We start from the raw sequence: 12,304 nt of genomic DNA, 5'->3' as shown, positions 1-12,304 counted from the left end.
TTAAGATTTTATTGATGCATTTTCTTTCCAGAAGTTTGCATAGTGTATTATTGATGATCTGCAAGGTCATAATACAATCCAAAGCAATTGTAATGCAATAATTCTAATATTAATGCTTTGTAGACATCGTTACGTCTGTAAATTTTATGTTACCATTGGGATATTGCATTTGTCTCATATTTGTTTGGATTTCAGACAGCGCCAGAGCTACATAAAAGGTGGTATCCAATGCTGAAGTTCTCCTTCATGAGTATTTACTTCACTATGTTGAATAGAGGAATTGGAAAGTAAAATTGTGGACAATTTAAGGATGCATATAAAATGACTGAAATGGCAGGAGAGAAAACAGAAATAATCAAGGGCTCATCCCCGGAAGTTGTTTTGAACAGAATAACTTTTATTAAACTGTGGGTTTTTCTGTTGTTTTTCAGAAGATTGTGCCAAAGAAGACTTACTCAGATGACATCACATTTGGACTACTAATGCTACCCACCCACTCTACAAGGCACAATGTATTTCTAGGTAATTTAAGTAAGTATGTAGATTCTATTGCTACTAGAACAGTAATGCTTAAAACAGAAACATCTATTTCCAACCTCAGGCAAGGTAGACATTCCACTTCAATTTGATATTCAAATTAATGGTGTGTGTGGGCAAGAATAAACTTCAAATAAGCTTTTTATAAGCATTTATCCTGTACACTGGAGCATGGAATTAAACAACTGAACTGTACCTGAGCTGCCTTGGAAACTAGAAGGAAGAAAACCCAGACCTTATGAAGGCACTGTCCCCAGCCATGCAGTGTGCTAATGTGGCCCTGTGGTTTCTGGAGGCTAAACTGTATCTCTCCCAGGGTTGTGTTGTGGTGACTGAGCAGATGTACTGCCATGCTCACTGCTTTTCTTAGTGGTTTTTGTTTGTTTGTTTGTTTGTTTGTTTTGGATTTTTTTTTTTTGCAGATGCTTTTGTTAAAGTTGAGATTACTTAATACCCCATTCGTGTAAGATATAGAAGAAGAATGCATCTTACTGGGTTCAAGTACCAATATCTCTGTTCACATGTCACCTTTTTTATGAAAGGGTTGCTTCTCCCCACTTCCTTGACTGGGCACTGTGTACTGTCCAGCTGAGGATAGGCCAGGAGGTGCAGATTTTCATCTTTGCAAGATTTGTCCATGTTGTATCTTGCAGTAAGATTACTGGTTGCTTTGTGCATCACATGGAGGGAAGCACAGAACAGCAGGGTAGTTTGCTTATGGTTCATCTTTTGAGCAACAAAGGGGTTTTGATTCAATGTATCATGAGGATCATGGCCATGGCCCTCTGTAGGTTCCATAAATGTGTTTTTATGTTTCATCTTTCTAAGGAGGTGTTATTTTTCAGATTTTGTGTTGTTTTTTGACTGGCTCAAAACATACACTTTTATACTGGGTCAAAAAAACCCCCAAGAAATTGATCTATTTTTGTAGATCAGACATTGTTCCAATCTTGCTGCAGCAGGATTATTTTTTCTTGCTGGCAGAAAACCTTCCGGTATTCCTAGTAGCTTATAATGCATTGGAGGTGCTTGGTCATGCATGAAGTTTGGTCATGAATGGAATTACAGGTAGCAGTGCTTGCAGTTAATGATGCTTGACACTTTCTATTCCAGAACCCTGGTTTTAGTTGCTTATAATTTCGTAAGACTTAAATCTCTGTGTTATATGTCTCCTTCACCTAAAATTCAACCAAACATCAGCTTGTGTCAAGAGAATGAGTTGAGAGGGAAGAACATACTGTTTTCTTGATGCAAAATGCAGTGACAATCTTGCCACTGGAAAAATAAAGCACCTGCATATGCTGGAGCAAGCACTCAAGTTTTTAGGAGAAACAAATTGTTATGCTGCAGTATCAGCCTGCTTTTTTTCTGCTATCCTACTTACATTAGGCAGCATGATAGATTTCTGAAAATATGTTTTGTACCAGTTTAGTGAATTTCCTAAATCCATTTCTTCTGTCCAAATCAGATGAGGTAGATCTATTCCAAATCCTTTTAGTCATAAGCAGACAGAGCTACTGAGCATGTTGTAGCTGGACTGTGAGAAGTAAACAGGTCTAATCTCCTCCACTCCATTGTAGTGTCAGGTACAAACATTTGAGTAAGAAGATTTTCTTCTGTACTCTTTGTGCTTTTCCTTAACCCTATCACCCATCTACTGTTGATTTGGTCCTTCAGATTCTGCTTCAGCAGTATATTTCCATAAGTGTTGTCCATTTTTTCATTCAATTTTTCTCTATTCTTTGCTTTTTCTCTTTATTTCTACTCTTATTTTCACAACACATCGTAATAAAATTGATGATTTTGAGCAATGCAGGCTGTGTGTGGTTAAAAGTTATGAAATACTTCTTTTTGAGCATCCTGAAAACCTCTGTGTGTTGTGCATCTATGGTGTTGCTTTTCAAGTGACATTTTTAGAACATGAAGACCATATTTCTTCTGAAATGGAAAGGCAATATACTTTAAATTTTCAAATTATGTGCATGTGAAAATTTGTATAGTGTTTTTCTTAAAAGACAATTTTAAGACAATTCTCTAAAGAGAACTGATTTTTTTTTGTTTTCATCTAAATTTAGCAAATGTAGAGAGAAGCCCATTCTTTCATTTGCAAAATCTTCTGGAAATTTATTTGGATGTTGTATACTGAATGTCAGTGAAACTAGGTGAGTCTGAGTATTTTGGTTATTCTAAGCAACTAATGAATTGATTGTATGTGAAAAAAAAGATTAAAAAATCCTGTTTGTAACTTACAGTTCTAGGAGAAACTCTGGCATATAACCTAAAATCTAGAGGACTAAATTATTAAATAAATAACATAGCCAAGAGAAAAAAGGGCAGAGATTAAGCAATGTATTCCTGGCTTTACATCTAAGGTAAAAAGCTGTGTATACACCAAATATATTTTATCTAGTGTTTCTTTAATGAAATTCTTGCATTCCATAAATTGCTTGATTAGCTTCCTGTAGTATTTCTGTGTTCCTGTGGTTGTTCTCCGAGATGATGTTTAGAACCGGGCTGATTTCAGTCTTACAGTAGACTAATATTCTCATGTCATTAATCTGATTTTTCTCAATTCCCACAGTTGGTTACCACTGGATTTAGAAATCAATTTGAGTCATTGCAGTATACGTGATTACCTTTATCCCTTTTAAATTTTGTTTGAGTTAGGGCAAGTTAAATCACAGTAGTAGTGCTTACAAATGTGACTCAGACTATACTATCTGAATTTCCAGGGGAAAAACAATACTGACACCTCTGTCTGAAAGTTCAGAGATGCAAGAATATTTATTTTTCCCTTACTGTATTTAATAGCACAGGTAATAGGAGGAAATGAATGAATGAATAAATGAGAGAAAGGCTGAAAGAAATAAGGTAGAAAGAAGAAGAGAAATAAAATATTTGAAGTGAGAAAACAGGGCATAAAAGATGAAGTAAATAAGCAAAGAAAAAAGAAATGAAGCCTAAGGAATAGGGATATTTTGATTTATGTCTTCTGCTGCATTCTGGCACAGGAGAAATAAATTTTTTGTAGAAGCCAGTAAATGGTATTTTATAATTTTTTTTTTAATTGTGAGGCATTTTGAAGAATGCTTACAGAATTTTTCTAAAGCCTTTCAGTGCCATCAAGTATTCTCTTTTGTGACATGACATCTCTGTTGATTAGTCCGGTTTGAAAAGGTAGGGTGTAACTCCAATATATACATTACAGTTGTGATTTGGATGATTAAAACTGCTTTGGAGGAAATCTCACTGTTGTCTCCCCGTATCATGTACTTGCTCAATGTGTTTGAACTCCATGTCTTTCTCAGAAGACTAGTCTGTGAGTTCTGCTGAAGGTGCAAAGTGCTCTTCTGTCTCTACTGGGGACATAGAGTTCTGCATCAATCATGAAATTCCTGGAAAAATTTGAATGGTCCATGTGATAGTGATGTTTGCTGCTGGAGACCAGATGAAATCTAATCCAAAATAAACCCTCTTGAACAGCTAGCATGGGAGTGTCAGCACCAGCTGCTTTGATCTACTGATCCATTTCTACGGTTTCACATTACTTTCTAATGGGGACGGAGTCATAATTGTTCACATTGGTTATAGGTCAGTAGATGAGGGCAGTGAATCTCTAAGATCTGTGTATCTCTGCTACAAATCCAGCCATAAGTTTGGGTGCTGATTTTGAAAAATTTTGAAGTGCCAAGAATATTTTTTTTCAATTTTGTTAATATAAACTGTCAGTGAATACTGGTTTTTTCAATTTTGTTAATATAAACTGTCAATAAATAACTATAAATGACAGAAGTTCAAACGACTAAATCGTAACTGCCTTTTGTAATTCTGATTGATTAGTTTGGGTTTTTGCCATGTTTATATTTTTAAATTGTTAAATAGAGGAGTCTTCCGGTTTCTTTCATTTTAAAATTTTGGTATGGAGCTCTAAAATATGTATGCTTCCCACCCCAAATGTTTTGCTTGAACTGTTCATCTGCATTGATGAAAACCCCAAGGCCAGTGTTTTATGGCAGCCATTAAGTAAGAACAAGACAAAAACTGAAAAAGTGATGGTCTTCGCAGGTGTTTGCAGTTATTACCCTTTCTCGTGCCTTAGCTGTCATGAATCATGACAGACTTTTTTTTTTTTTTGCCTGGAATGAGTTCCTTGGTTGTTAAGGTTTTGAAAATCTAATATTTAGGTGCTGGTGTTAAATAATTTTATTTCTACATAGCAGTTGAAAGAGTCCTCTCCATCTGCCCTGTTTAATTTTAAGTTCAGAGTTTCCCAAGAATTTTGCACTCTTAATGGTAGCATAATATCCCACATATCTATGCCAGTGATTAGGACTAAATTCAGTTATGTTTCTTGTTTATTAGATCTTTGCAGAATCTAAATCTTGGCTTTCAGCATTTTTTCCAGAAAATTTCTGAGATTCAGTTAAGATTTCTGTTGATAAGGACGTTTAAACCTACAGCCTTTTAATATAATCATTAAAATCTTCCCAAAACTACTAAGGTTGTAACAGCACAAGTAGCAGCAACATTTTGAAACTGTTTGAAAAAAATCACTGGCTTTAATTAAAACAATAAAGTTATTTGCAGTATTATTTAATTTGTTCAAAATTGAGATATAAGCCTCAATTTAAAATGAAGAAAAATGTTGAGAGTCAAAATGTGAGTTGTAAGCCAGTAAGTTAGGAAGATTCCTCATTATTTTAAGTAATCTTGCCTTAAAACTATTTCACTGTTATGTTGAAGTGCTAAGTTTGTTTATTTTTTTAATGTGTTTGGTATAAGTAAATGGTTTCAAGCTGTAATGTGTGCTTAAATACAATACAGCTGTTTTCATTACCCTGTTAGCATGTGGCCTTAATGTAAAATTCATGTTAGTTTCAGGATTTCCTGTGAATATTGATAATTTTTGGTATCCCATTGCTCAGTACCAGTGTTTAATAGGCCACTAGCAAGATCCTAGGTCTTTGAAACCATTCTCGCAATATGGTGAACAGAAGGGAGTTAAATAAAACCTGATTGTCATTTTCATTTTTGATAGCTGATACATTAATTGTAAATGGAAATAGCTATAATGCTTTTATAAATATTTCTTAATGTTGCTTTTAGGGACTTAAGTGCTGGATGATCTAAGTCAGGTTTTGTTAATTAAGTGGGAAAAGAGCCTATGAGGGATAGAACCATCCACTGTGAAGGGGCCTCGGTCCCAGCAGTGAAGGTCTCTGATGGTGGGGGTGACTGCCAGAGTGGCTCCTGGATGGTCAGGCAGGGAACTTTCCCTAACATTGGGATCTCAAGAGTGCAAAGACTTTGAGGTGCAGGAAATAAGCACTCAGAAACATGTATCTTGGTACATAGAAATCATGTGGTCTGATCGTTCTGTGAAAGAAAAACTTGTGAATTGTAAAAGATAAAAATTAAAAAGCTGAGGAAGAGAGTTTAAAGTCACACAAATGTAGCAAGTGTGGTCCTAAGTAGTTGATAGGATTTTTTGTTGAGTATTCTAGAAGGTAAAAAGGACAAATAGTTCTCACAGAAATAACTTTGAGTATTCATTTGAAACTTTGTAGGGTTTATATAGGGTGCCAGGATAGAATCTGAATTTCCAAAAGTACAAAAATGAGCTGAATTGTGACCTGCTCCCCCCCCAATCTAATCTTGAAAATTCTTGTCGTAAAACTTGTAGCTGCAAAGTTTATAAGAGCTTGGTGTAGAATTTCCTGATACATTTTGTCTTTCAGTCAGTATCATGATCTTAAAATATTTTTTAAAGAATGGGAGATATATGACAGAACTTTGCTATGAGCATTGAATTAGTCTGCAAGGTATTGAAAGCCTTCATTATAAAAATTCCCAGTGCCTGAAGAGTAATATTCTCATCATAATTAATCAACTTAATTTACAATTAAATTGACTATATCCAACATTTTGAAGATCATACTCATATATGAGAAGACGGAATTTGTTGTTTGTCTTTTGCTGTTTCTCTGGTGACCCTCAGAAGGTGATTTCAGTTGGTTTTCTGGACTTAGCACAAGCTCTGAAAGTTTCAGAGGAGTGTATGCTTCTACTGCTCAAGAATAAAGAAAAAGTGAGAAATTTTGTTATCTACATAAATAGATAATGTTTTAGAAACACAGACTGTTAAAAAATGTTAAATGTTACAGTGTTACTTCAGACTGTAATTTTTCTTTGAGCTTTGTTTCCTGAACATTCAGAAATTCCGTTGTGTTCAGTGCTCCAATGTTTGAATTAAGTAAAGATACTCTTCCTTTATTTCCATTTAAGAATATATACAGAATGATTACAATAAAATTAAATTAAATTTGGAGTTGATTTTGTATACTTTTTTCCTATCGCTGCATGGCTGTTTCTGTTTAGTTCATGCAGCACTATCTCTTTTGTTACATTAATGTATCATCTTTCCCACCTGAACAAGTCCAATGACTGACTAAATGCTGGCTGATTCCATTTCCTTCGGAATCTTGCTTGTAGCAGGGTGGCAAAGGGATACTTAGCATCTGTACCCAAAGTGGTTACAAAGTGTTTTGCCAAAAGTTCCTAGGGACAAGAAAAGTAAACTTGTTTTGTCTTAGTTTTATTCATTCTTTATCTGAAACAAGAGTTATTTCCTCTCTGTATCAGTTGCAAAACTCTTCTGGTTTGTTAATTTTTTGGGGGTTGTGTTTTTGTTTTGTTTGGGTTGGTTGGTTGGTTTTTTTTGGGGGGGGGGAGGGGTGTCCCCTTTCCCTGTTAAGGCACTTCTTGCCTTTGTAATAGGAAGTGCTTGTTCTTTATCTCAGGTCTTGCAATCACTGTAATTCCCGTTGAGCCCACATTCTTCTGTTGAAAGTTCCGACAAAAGAGTAATTCTAGTGTTTTCTTTAGTGAAATTAAAATTTGGAATTCTGTAAGTATAATGTTGGGGTTTTATTTACGGTAGAAGCTTGTTTTTTCAATTACAGGTAGTTGTATTGAGGGATAAACTGTAGGATCTGGCAGACAGTAGAATTCTAGAAAATTAAGTTCTTCTGTTAAAGCTTGTTAACGGTAGGAATATAATAGTAAGCATGCTAATACAAAAATGTATTTTGCCATATTTTTTGGATAGAATCATAGAAAGGCTTGGTTTGGAAAAGACCTTAAAGATCATCCAGTTCCAGTCCCTCTCCCCCATGAGCAGGGAATGCCATTCACTAGATTGGGTTGCTCAGGGTCACATCCAGCTTGGCTTCGAACACTTCCAGGGGTGGGGCATCCACAACTTCTCTGGAAAACCTGTTCCAGTGCCTCAGCACCCTCTGAATAGAGAATTTCTTCCTAATATCTCATTTAAACCTTTACTGTTTCAGTTTCAAACTGTTCCTCTGTATTCTGTAATTGTCTGCTTGTGTAAAAAGTTGCTCTCCCTCTTTTTAAAAAGCTCCCTTCTAGTACTGGAAGGCTGCAGTGAGGTTTCTGTGGGGCCTTCTCTGCTTCAGGGTGAAGAACCCCAGCTCTCTCAGCCTGTCTTCTTAGGAGAGCTGCTCCAGTCTACGGATCATCTTCATGGCCTCCTCTGGGCCTGCTCCAGCAGGTCCATGTCTTTCTTGTGTTGAGGATCTGAGAGCTGGATGCAGTCACCCCTTGTCACTGGCCTTCATCTGGATATAGAGTCATTGACCACAACTCTCTGGCTGTGTCCATCCATCCAGTTCATTTTCCCTCCAATAGTCCACCATTCAAACCTATGTCTCTCCAATTTGGCGAAAGGGATGTTGTGTGGGACCATATCAAAGGCCTTACGGAAGTCTAGTTAGATGACATTGTTTGGTCTTAACCTCGTCAGCTGTTGCACCATCACAGAAGGTCTCCAGATTGGTCAGGCATGATTTGCCCTTTGTAAAGCTGTGCTGGCTGTCTCTGATCACCTGCTTGTGTTGTATGTGCCTTAAAATTGCTTCCATGATCTTCCCAGACACAGAGTGAGGTTCCTTGTTCTGTGGTTCCCTGGATCTTCCTTTCTCCGTTTTTTAAAAAATAGGACTGATGTTTCTGTTTTTCCAGTCAACAGGGTTTTTGTCTGACTGCCATGGCTTTTAAAATATGATGGAGAGTGGCATGGCAACATCATCTCATCAGGTCCCATAGGCTTGTGGCTATTCAGTTGCATCAAGTGGTCCCAAACCTGCGCTTCTCTTACAGTGGAAATACACTGAAATGACCATCCCCTAGTGCTTCCCGTGTTCTGTTTTGTTCTTTTTTTTGGCTACCTCATTCATTTTCCTTTTGTTACCACTTTGTGGTCTCCAAAATGATGTGCAGGACTTCTGGGGAAAGTGGTGGGTGGAGGTAGAGGGGAAGAGGAGGAGCTGCTTGTTCGGTAATTTTTGACTTGGACTACACTTCAGTGTTGAAGCTTAAAATTTTCCAACTCTCTCATTTTATGGAAATGTGAAGTCTCACTTCTTTCTTTTTGAAGATGCTTTCCAGTGAAGTGCACTGCCTACTCCATTTTTCAGGCAGGCAAACAGTCCACTCTTCACAAAAGCTTTATAGAATAATTTAGCTGTGCATGAGTCACCCATGCTGGGAAATTTAGGCGTCAGAAACAGTGCCACAGCTGCACAAATCATGGATTGTGCAATCAACTTGTAAAAAATAAAGTGATGACTAGCACTAAATATTTTTAGAAGCGTTTTACTTACATACATGCATTTCTACATGATAATTAAGTTTCAGATAAAATACTAACTTTCTGAAACACCTGTCACATGTTCTTGGGTGTTGCTGCTAGCAACTGTCATCGTTTTTAAAAAGTTATGTCCATTTGGTATACCTGTACAATTCTAAGTGTTACAAATAGCTACTGGTTGTATAAATCACTCGTCAAATTTTCTTAGTTTCAGGTTATTAATTTAGAAGAGTATCCTTGTATAAGTATCTGTACTGAGGATCAGCCTAAACCCATCCAAGTTGATGCTAATTAACGTGCTATTTGATAGATAGTTTGACAGCTAAGCAACACATCAGGTGTACATATTTACATTTTGCTTGAGATTCCCATTGATTCTAAGGCTGAGTTCTGGGTTTGTTTTTATATCCAGAAGCTGATCCATGAGTCTGGATCACTATATAAAAATAAGCCTCATTCTGCCCAGAAGCTTTTTGTCATGGATTGCCATATGAGATGAAACAGTGCATGGGAGAGTAAAGATGTTTCATTTAAATACGAAGCAGGCTTCTCAAGTAGTAGCTACAATGCTCATTTCTTTGAGCACAAATTTGAATCTCATTTTTCCTAATTTTGTTCCCTGGTTGTAATTTAACATGTGGTGTAGGTCAGCATGAAATGGCACTGTTGCCAAAAGATATATAACCTATGATTTGCTGCTTCCCCTTCCCCTGTGCCAACACACAGCTTTTGAGCAGTCAAATGGTGAAACAAATGTAGTTGATTTAGCTGAATGAAACAACATTTGGGTTAGTTTTGGGTTGGACCAGTTTTAGGCTCTGTCAACTGATCACATATGAACGCTAGCTGAAAAAAAGGAATTTAATATGGCCATGGAAATGAGTGGTCAGAGTAATGATCAAAGGCTAACATTATGAAAACTTCTGGCTTGATTAAGAAGATTGGTAAAAGTGCTTACTAACATAAGTAGCTGCTAGGGCATGAAGTGCCTGGTCTCTGTAGCCATGTAGTTACCTGTGTGGTCTGTGTGTGTATTGCTCTTGCTATCTTTCATGTGGTAGTTCTTCATCTGTGGACAGATTCAGAGGAAGTACTTAGTCTTACTACTCCCACATTCTAGGTAAATACCCTGACCACTTAGGAATAAGTCTTTGTCTCCTATTTAAAGAAAACCAACCAACCAAAAAAACCACCCACAAAACAAGCAAAAAGCCCCAACAAAACAACCACCTGCAAAAAGCCCCAACAAAACAACCACCTACAAAAATCCCTTGAGTTCATTTTGTTTAGTTGTCTGGCATGGTGTGCCACTTCCCCTCTAACCCCTCCCTCACTTTTTCATGTGGGCATAACTGAGAAGCGGTAAGATGTTTCTGGATGTGCTAGATACTTGTACCTTAAAGGAGTAAGTTGATGATATAGAATAATATGATGTCCCTTAAACCTGATTTAAGACTCATAAGCTATATCCTTTGTGGACTGTAAGGGGCGAGGATGAAGCAGGGCAGCAAGTAAGATTACAGCTGTGGACTTCAGGAGAGCTAACTTTTGCCTCTTCAGGGATCTTCTTGAAGGAATCCCATGGGAGCAGGAGTCCAAGAGAGCTGGTTGATATTCAAGCATGACTTCCTCAAGGCTCAACAACAATGAGCAAGAAATTGGACAAAAGGGGCAGGAGACCTGCATGAATGAAAAAAACTCCTGTCATATTTCAAGTGTAATCAGGAAATACACAGGAGATGGGAGCAAGGTCAGACCACTTGGAATCAATATAGAGAGTTTGTCAAAGTAGAAATAAGACAGGAAGGACCAAGACCAATCTGGAATTAAATCTGATCAAGGATGTCAAGGACAACAAGAAGGGCTCCTTCAAGCACATAACAAAAGAAAAGCCTAGGATAATGAGGGCCTGTTATTAAATGGAAGGAGACCCTGGTGACCGAGGGCACAGAGAAGGTGGAGACACTGAATGCATTCTTTGCATTGGTCTTCACTGACAAGACCAGCTCTCGGGAATATCTGACTCAGAGAACCAGGGTGAAGGAATATTGGAAGGAAGACTTTACCTTGGTCAAGGAGGATTGGGTTAGAGAACATCCACGTAAACTAGACATCAGCAAGTCCATAGGCCCTGATGGGGCCTTGCATCAACAAGTGCTGAGAGAGCTGGGGGCGCCATAATGAGGTTGGTCATGAGAGGTTGGGGCAATCAGGAGAAGGACCTGAGAACTGGAAGAAAGCAAATGTCACCCTGGTCTTCAGAAATGGCAAAAAGGAGAACCCAGAGAGCTACTGGCCAGTCAACCTCATCCCAATCCCTGGAAAGGTGATGGAGTGTCTCATTCTGGAGGCCATCTCTATCAATGTGGGTGACAAGAAGGTGGTCAGGAGCATGCATTCGCTAAGGGCAAATCATCCAACCTGATTGCCTTTTATGATGAAACAACTACCTGGGGAGATGAGGGGAGAGCAGTGGAATATTGTTTAACCTCAATATCAGCAAGGCTTTCAACACTGTCTCTCACAACATCCTTGTACGCAAACCCAGGAAGCATGGTCTGGTTGAGTGGACCGTGAGGTGGATTGAGAACTGGCTGACCCCAGAGAGTCGCTATCAGTGACACGGGGTCTAGTTGGAGGCCTGACACTAGTGGTGTCCCCCAAGATTCAATACTGGGAATTGTTTAACTTATTCATTAATGACTTGGATGAAGGGGCAGATGCCTCCTCAGCAAGTTTGCTGATGACACAAAGCTGGGAGGAGCAGTCCATACCCCAGAGTGCTGTGCAGCCCTTCAGAAGGGCCTCGACAGGCTGGAGAGATGGGCAGAAAGGAAATTCAGTGAAGGCAAGTGCAGGGTCCTGCACCCAGGGAGGAGTAACCCCGTGCACCAGCACAGGCTGGGGATTGACCTGCTGGGAAGCAGCTCTGTGGAGAGGGACCTGGGGGTCCTGGTGGACAACAAGCTGTCCATGAGCCAGCAATGTGCCCATGGGGATGAGAAGGCTGATGGTATCCTAGGCTGCGTTAGGAAGGGCATTGCCAGCAGGTCAAGGGAGCTGATCCTGCCCCTCTACTCAGCCCTGGTGGGGCAC

General features: G+C 38.5%; 1 protein-coding gene across 7 annotated transcripts in view; it reads left to right on the top strand.

Annotated features, from left to right (window-relative positions):
• Window positions 1-249: 249 nt before the first annotated feature.
• Window positions 250-12,304, top strand: part of CLOCK (clock circadian regulator) — a 55,371-nt gene continuing 43,316 nt past the window's right edge. For 2 of the 7 annotated variants that reach the window (XM_017744336.1, XM_017744339.1), the window contains exon 1: window positions 255-531. The gene's annotated coding sequence lies outside the window, so the exon portion shown is untranslated. Of the gene's footprint in view, window positions 532-2,612; window positions 2,700-12,304 lie in introns of all 7 variants that reach the window. The other 5 variants (XM_008641427.2, XM_008641426.2, XM_017744338.1 and 2 more) reach the window with 5 other exon arrangements.

The sequence above is a fragment of the Corvus brachyrhynchos genome, unplaced genomic scaffold, assembly GCF_000691975.1.
Source record: "Corvus brachyrhynchos isolate BGI_N302 unplaced genomic scaffold, ASM69197v1 scaffold17, whole genome shotgun sequence".
NCBI lineage: Eukaryota > Metazoa > Chordata > Aves > Passeriformes > Corvidae > Corvus > Corvus brachyrhynchos.
This window is presented reverse-complemented; position numbering and strand designations above follow the sequence as displayed.